The sequence below is a fragment of the Argentina silus genome, assembly GCF_951799395.1.
Source record: "Argentina silus genome assembly, chromosome: 4".
NCBI classification, from domain to species: domain Eukaryota; kingdom Metazoa; phylum Chordata; class Actinopteri; order Argentiniformes; family Argentinidae; genus Argentina; species Argentina silus.
The window spans coordinates 5,650,942-5,658,019 of NC_139658.1; the positions used below are offsets into that span (position 1 = coordinate 5,650,942).

At 37.5% G+C, this 7,078-nt stretch overlaps 1 long non-coding RNA gene across 1 annotated transcript; it reads right to left on the bottom strand.

Moving 5' to 3' along the window:
- Positions 1-601: 601 nt before the first annotated feature.
- LOC310804141 lies at positions 602-2,545 on the bottom strand. Its single transcript, XR_014554201.1, has 3 exons — positions 2,437-2,545; positions 1,350-1,377; positions 602-688 (listed from the first exon to the last, which is right to left on the bottom strand). It is a non-coding gene; the product is annotated as an uncharacterized lncRNA (long non-coding RNA).
- Between the last annotated feature and the right edge of the window lie 4,533 nt (positions 2,546-7,078).

The window sequence follows — 7,078 nt, forward strand, 5'->3', positions numbered from 1 at the left end:
TCAAGCAATCAATCAATAGGTATGTGAAGAGTATGAGTTAACATTTTCCTTCACTATTATAGACCTACTCTGGGCTGTTCTGAATAACTGTGAACCCCTACAAGTGGCTCCCAGTGTACAGTATGATGCTGTGGCTGTGTCAGCATACAGAGGCAAAAAGAGGATTGAGGCCCCTCCACATCTTCTCCATCTCTGACAATACCTATCACTGTATATAACACCTTCTGTGAGATGTGAAGGCCTACAAGTGGCAGGCTGAGGTAACTGGGAGTTTTATGTTGATCATTTTTGTAGCATTACAATATGAAAAATAACAGTGGAAGTACTCAGCTTTATAGGAAAAGCATAGATCTTTGCCAATACATAGCATTTAATAATACTAAATGTGCAGCAATAAATTGTGATTCAATCATAACCATTTCTAATTGAATCTTTAGTAGGCCTATAAAATATGACACTATCAATCAAGTATTTTGTAACATAATTCAATAAAACATTACTTTTTAGTCTTCTTAACATTATATTAATATTGAATGTGGTATTTCACTCCCTAACAGGAGAAGCAGGACAACGCTCACCTGTCAAGGTACAGGAGCGGGCTGACAACATGAGTCCCAGGTCACAAGCTGAGAGCCAAGAGCCGTGAAGTTGACAAGGTATAAAATGTTGTCTTCCCAAATGTAGAAACCTTGTAGAATGTAGAAACATTTTTAGCTGGCATATATGGCAAGGTTTACATCAACAAATCTTGAAAACAGTAAATATGAATGGTGTGCTACATCTTAATTTGGGATGCAATTTGGGACTCAAACAATAACAAAGCATTCTCCCTGACACTTTATTTGGTAAACAGGGATGGGGCTGGATACATGTAACCACTCTCAAATACATAGACAGAGCTATGGATGCAAGGACCGATCATCCATGAGATGAAAAGTATAGTTGTGACCTGGTTGTAAATCTATACAGTGTTTGTTTACAATGACATTGTTTACAAACAATAGAGTAAAACCATACCACCAGCTTATATTTTGGGTTCTGATGGGGTAAGACAGTTGAACTAAGCTCATGAGGCATTTATATGATACATTCTTCAAGAATCTATAAGTCCAAATGGATGTACAGTACCAATCCCAGATTGGCCTGTTAACAATCTTAAGGGTCCTAAAATTGAATATGGACTAATAGCATCCATTCTCTTGTTAAACTATTTTAGAGAAAGGAAGCTAAAAGAGTGTGATGGGCAGCCTTATATATATATAGATGGAATCTATATGAATTTCCAATATTCTGGTGAAAATTCAATAAAGTCTGCAGTCAAAGCCTTTGCATTGTAGTTGTGTACTTACCTTCTACTTTAACAAACAGCTCCCCCTTCTGGAAATTAATATAAGCTACATTACTTTCAAGATCACTATGTGACCCAAGACATCAACAGCAGTACAAAACTCCTTTTATTAATCACATTATCATCTGAGGTGGGGACAAACATTAATTTCTAGATTCCCTTAAAATGTAATTTTAAGTCCACAATTTCTGTGGACTTCATAAGAGTCAGAGCACTTCTAGAAATAGCCAATCACAACCACCATACTTACATACTGTATGTTACAGTATGTAGCCTATATTAATGAATGCCATTTGATAGCCTTTTTGTTAGCTACAGTAGTAGGCCTAGGATAATAAATAAGCAAGACCTAGAGTCTAATACAATACCTTCTTCCTAGAGCTGATTTTACTCAGTGCTCAGCATTTAATCTCTTGCACTCTTTGATGTACTTACAGACTAAAATGCAAGCATGAATTCCAAATGAATATCACAGGGCTAACAAAAAAGTAAGTTTATACTCTATATTTATCCAGGTTCATGTAATCATGAAAGACAATAAACAACATCAATCAATCAATACATCAATCAACCAATCAGTCAATATCAATATACTGTATCAATATCAATTATAAAAGAGTCCATGATGTTTGATGTCCATGATGTTTCAAAAATGATTTGCTTGGGTGAATCTGAAACATCCCTGAATTCATCCAACTTCCCAAAGTCTGCGTTTAGTCTAACTTTTAAAATGTTGATAAACATTGAGGAAAAATTTGGCGGGTTGAGTTGGTGTTAATTTACAGTTTTTTTTAACGACCACCTTTGTGGTGTTGGTTTTGGGGAACGTTGCTGGCATCATTAACTTAGGTGCTGACACCACCGTTGTGCTCTTTAGCAAGGCACGTAACCCCTGCTTTTTGAGATGGTCAGTTACATTGAGATGGTCTCATGGATAAGATGAAGATAGTTCATCACGATTTCAATTGAGCAACACCACAATTGACTCTACACGGAGATCTATGCACACATGAAAAAATCTGTTACTTTGTTACTTCAGCAACCACAATTTCACAAACTAATGTTTTTGGCATATTTTTAACACTCACCTCTGAATACAGTATGAGTTCCTGTTGAGAGCAAACTTGCCTGTTCAGAAGCTAGTTTGATTGTGTGCCCCTGAAGCATTACAGCTGTTCACGTTGTTCAGCACCTATCTCAAAATGAAGCAAAACAACCTCAGCCAAACATCAATGCTCTGAGATCATTGTTAAACAATAAGTTATATTTGCTTTTAGGCTTCATAGGAGGGCACCATGACAAAGGGATATTAAGTGTCACACATGTATTTGTTGTTGATAAACCTAAAACATCACATGATCCATTTCAGAGCTTGCATTGCCAGTCTACCAAAGCCAATAACATATCATCTTTCCCATGAAGAACAAAGGCTACTGTTCAGTAAATCCTTGTTGAGTGATATTATAAACAAATGGTTAGAGGAAGGCCATGCTGCAGGTCTCTCTGAGGCTTCCCCACAGCTATTTCCCTCTGGTCCAGACTCCCCCACTGTTTTAAATCTGTCATGTCAACTGTCATTGGCACATCATGTACTGCATTACACATTGATACTGTTGACCTCAACACAGCCAAAGTATGAATACATAGCCTACAAACATTCACTCATGTACTCAAACATTCACAAACATCAGACTCAAAACATGATTGAATAATGGGTCATCTGCATAATGGTAGCTGATTGTCACTAATATTCATACAATATAGGAACACTGAATATATATTTTAAGGGAATAGGTTGATTCCTAATTGCCAACATTTCTCTATGGTATGGAGCAGAGCTTGAATGTGTGTAGAGGACATACTACAGTCTGGTTTTGATCTTGTTTTCACCTACATGTTGTGTCACCTACATGTGTGCTGTTAGTTTTTGAAGATGTAGTACTAAGGTTGAAAAACCTTCTGTATGTGAGTATACTGTAGTACTTAATTCAATATTCAATTCTAAAATACACGGACCCTCTCCTCTTCACTGCATGGTCTACGTCAGAGAAACACCAGTGACACTTCCTTGCTCCTTTACAGCTAAAGTAGGCTTCTGGATTGGACTAATCCCAAAGTTATCACACTATTGAGCAACACCAAATAAAGACATGACCATCTTAACTTGCTTAACTCTTAACACTAGACCACTTGGGGTATGTAGTCCATGTGTAGGCCTACAGGCTACATGTAGGCTACAACCAGTAGCGGACTGGCCATCTGGAGTATCGGGAGAATTCACGTTAAGTTGAACGCTAACTTAAATTTGCAGTAACTTGGCAGGATTGAAAACTTGGCAGCCAGCATGGGTTCGACCATGACCTTGCTTTCACAATTCCTAAACAATATCAAAGCACTGTAATTCAATCTCACTTATGTCAATGCAGTGTACACTGTCAGTTTGTATTACACAACACTTTTTTGCACTTTGCACTTTTTTGCATTCAGATTTTTCCATAGTTAAATGGAATTATATCACTAACAGGTGAAACAGGCCAACACTCACCTGTCAAGGTACAGGAAGGTGTAGCATGAGTTGGAGGAAGCTCAGGAGCGTGCTGACATTGCTGAGTCCCAGGTCAAAAACTGAGAGCCAGGAGCCGTGATGCTGGCAAGGTAAATAACACCAGCTTTGATATCTGACACACATAAGCCTGCTGTATTTTATGGTGTCTGTGGAAGTGTACAATTATATTTAAGCATTAATTGCTGGTTGCTCTGGACTATTCAAATCACTCAACATTAAATTTTTTATGATCACTAAAGTTAGTTAAAATCAAGCAATGGCAATGTGAAATGAAAAAAATAAATTCTGTACAATGTCTTCTTTCTCCTCTCCGAGTGTCTATTCCCTGCAGAGATAAAAAGTCGAAGGGTGGGTTGTTTTGCCAGCAAGCCCAGTGTCCACTCTAGCTCCTACAGCCTGACCCGCAAAAGCTTTATTTATGACACCTATGCTTTATTGTTGCCAATGCCTTATCTTTAAATACTGCTCTCTCCACCACATACAGTATATGCTGCCATTTTATCATCTTAAACCACCCCAAGTGGCAGTTTAGAATGAAAGTTTAAATTTGTGTTTAAAACAATGGAGCAACAAGATTAAAATCTAATTATCAAATAATCTTGGTTTTATGTGAGATTAGAGGAAGGATTAGATTTAAACTAAAATTGATTTGAAACTAGGTTTGACTTTTTTGTGCAACATGATTAATAGATAAAACTTGTATTAATCCAATGTAATAGTAATAGTAACAGTAATCCATGTTGGTGCAACCGAGTCTTGGTGATGGTACAGTACAGTTAGATAATATCATCCAAAAGACAGCGAAATGGCAATAGCATACTGTAACAAGGTCAATACAGACTATCAAATACTCAAACAGTTCTCAAAGACTGATACAATAAAACAAATGATCTCAGCAAAAAGTAGCACAAACTACACAGAGCTGAAGTGAAAAATATCAACATCATTTAATCACCAAATATCAGATATAAACATTTATAGATTCATTTTGTTATGTGACAGACAAAAATGTTACAAAGTTGGCCTTCCTCAATTGACTGTTTTGCGTCATCTGTACAAAAAACGAGGTGACATGGAAGACTGGCACAAGGAGAGAGAACTCTGTCCCAAGCAAACATCAATAATAGCAGCAAACCAAACCAAAAGTACAGGAAGACATTCGTATTAGTCCATAGCCTAATAAATAAAATGACTAAGAAAGCTTTTTTATAAACTGCTTAAGATGCCCACCCCAATCTTCAAAAACATCCATAGAATCCTCCAATCCAAAACCAACTAACTACCATAGTTATTGGTCCTCTTATTAGCTCCACTGATAACAGGTCAAATTGAGCAAATCTAAGGGTAACCTACAGTATCAAATCCCATGCATGCCCCCATCTTGTGATAAATACCTCTTCTTCAGACCATGCCTTTCAAAATACACTGTCCTGTAAACTCTCATCACTCATAAATACTCTTTAGGTGGTACCAGTAGAAACATTTCCACGAGTGGCAAAGTGGGAGAGTGCTTACACACTCACATTTGAAACAAAATGTAATATATCCATCATTACTCTAGATACATAAACCTGGACATTCTTCAGAAACCATGCAGTAAATATATTAGAAACCAAACGTACCAAACTATAACACTGACTTCAAAGTTAATAATACACTGTATAAAGAGTATTTTTACAGAATGTCCTCCTTGAATGCAAATGGTGAGTTCTTGTGCACTTCCCCAAATTAACAGCCCAGGTTGAATGCACAAAGTGTCTTAAAAAAGCCCAGTGTTGCAGAGGGGTACAAACTGAGTATACTTCAGTCTGTTGAAAAAGGCTCTCCATGATTGGGTATAGCAGAAAAGCACTACTGTTAATACTGTATGCTAACATTCATTTTGAATTGAGCAAATCATATCATATTTCTGATTGGCTTCAAATACCTAATTTACCAGATGACTCATGTATCCAGGGTGGTACAGTAATTAGGAATGGCAATCTTAAAAATTATATCCCTGTGTCTGTGCTTTGGTCCAGGGCTGACTCAGAACCACAGTGTTAAGAGATGACACTGACTACTGAGGCACCAGGGTGTCCTTTATCAATACTGCGCTCCGCTCTTTCAACAGGAGTAAGTTCACCTATCCACAGACAGGCTGGAGGGGGAACAGGCGGATTGAAAGCAAGGACATACTTCCTGTGTGGGCTTGAGGCAGTCATGCATGCCAATTGTGCTGTTCTCCGACCTAAACCTTGCAGTTTCCAATTCCAACCAGGACTGAACCACCTTCCCTCACCCTCCCCAGTCCAATAGTCCACACAGAGCAGTAGCATCTCTAAATCCTACTGTACACTGGTCCATATGTTCATCTTGGGCTGTGCCATCCAAAACCTTAAAGTGTCCATAAAGTGTGCCTTTCTCAAGGGCTGCAGCAGTAGTGTCCTAATCTGAGTTCCCTGCCATCCAATAGGAGTGCAACAAGGCACTGCTGGGTGGAACACCAGGCAGACAAGAAAGAAAAAAAAACATCTCATAAATATTTCATCCAAAAAAGCGTGTCAAAAATATCACTCATTATTCTATAACCCAAAAGTGTTTCTCCACAAAGGCTCAAGCGGCTAAGCTCAGCTCAGACTAGAAGGGAATATCAAGGGTAAGGGTGGTTGTTGCATCACAAAATGATAACACTGAAAGCTGTCCACAAGTTACATTCCCCATACGTTAGCATACACAAATGCATGAGCTTTTCAGATTAAATCCACATATCATTGTACAAGACACAAGATGTGACTTAAGCAGGTAATCTTCAACCATCCAAATGTAGTATTACATTTTACATATATGTATGTTCATATGTTTGTTCATACACATATCTATATATTCATTTCTGACCATTATTAGTATTATGTTTCTTCATGAAAATGTCACAGATGGATGGATGACAAATAGGACTGAGTTGTTTTTCTTTTCTTTTTTTTGTATTTTATTTGATTGAAATATAGATAATGTAATCTTTACGATTGTAGCACACTGTGTGGGTTTTGTGTGAGTGCAAACCACTAGATGCTATACCGACTATGTCTTATTGCAAGTCCCTCTTTAGTTTTTATTCTGTTTCATTATATATGTGCCTTATTGTATTGTGCTGTTTTGTATTGTTCTCTGTTTGTTAAATGAAC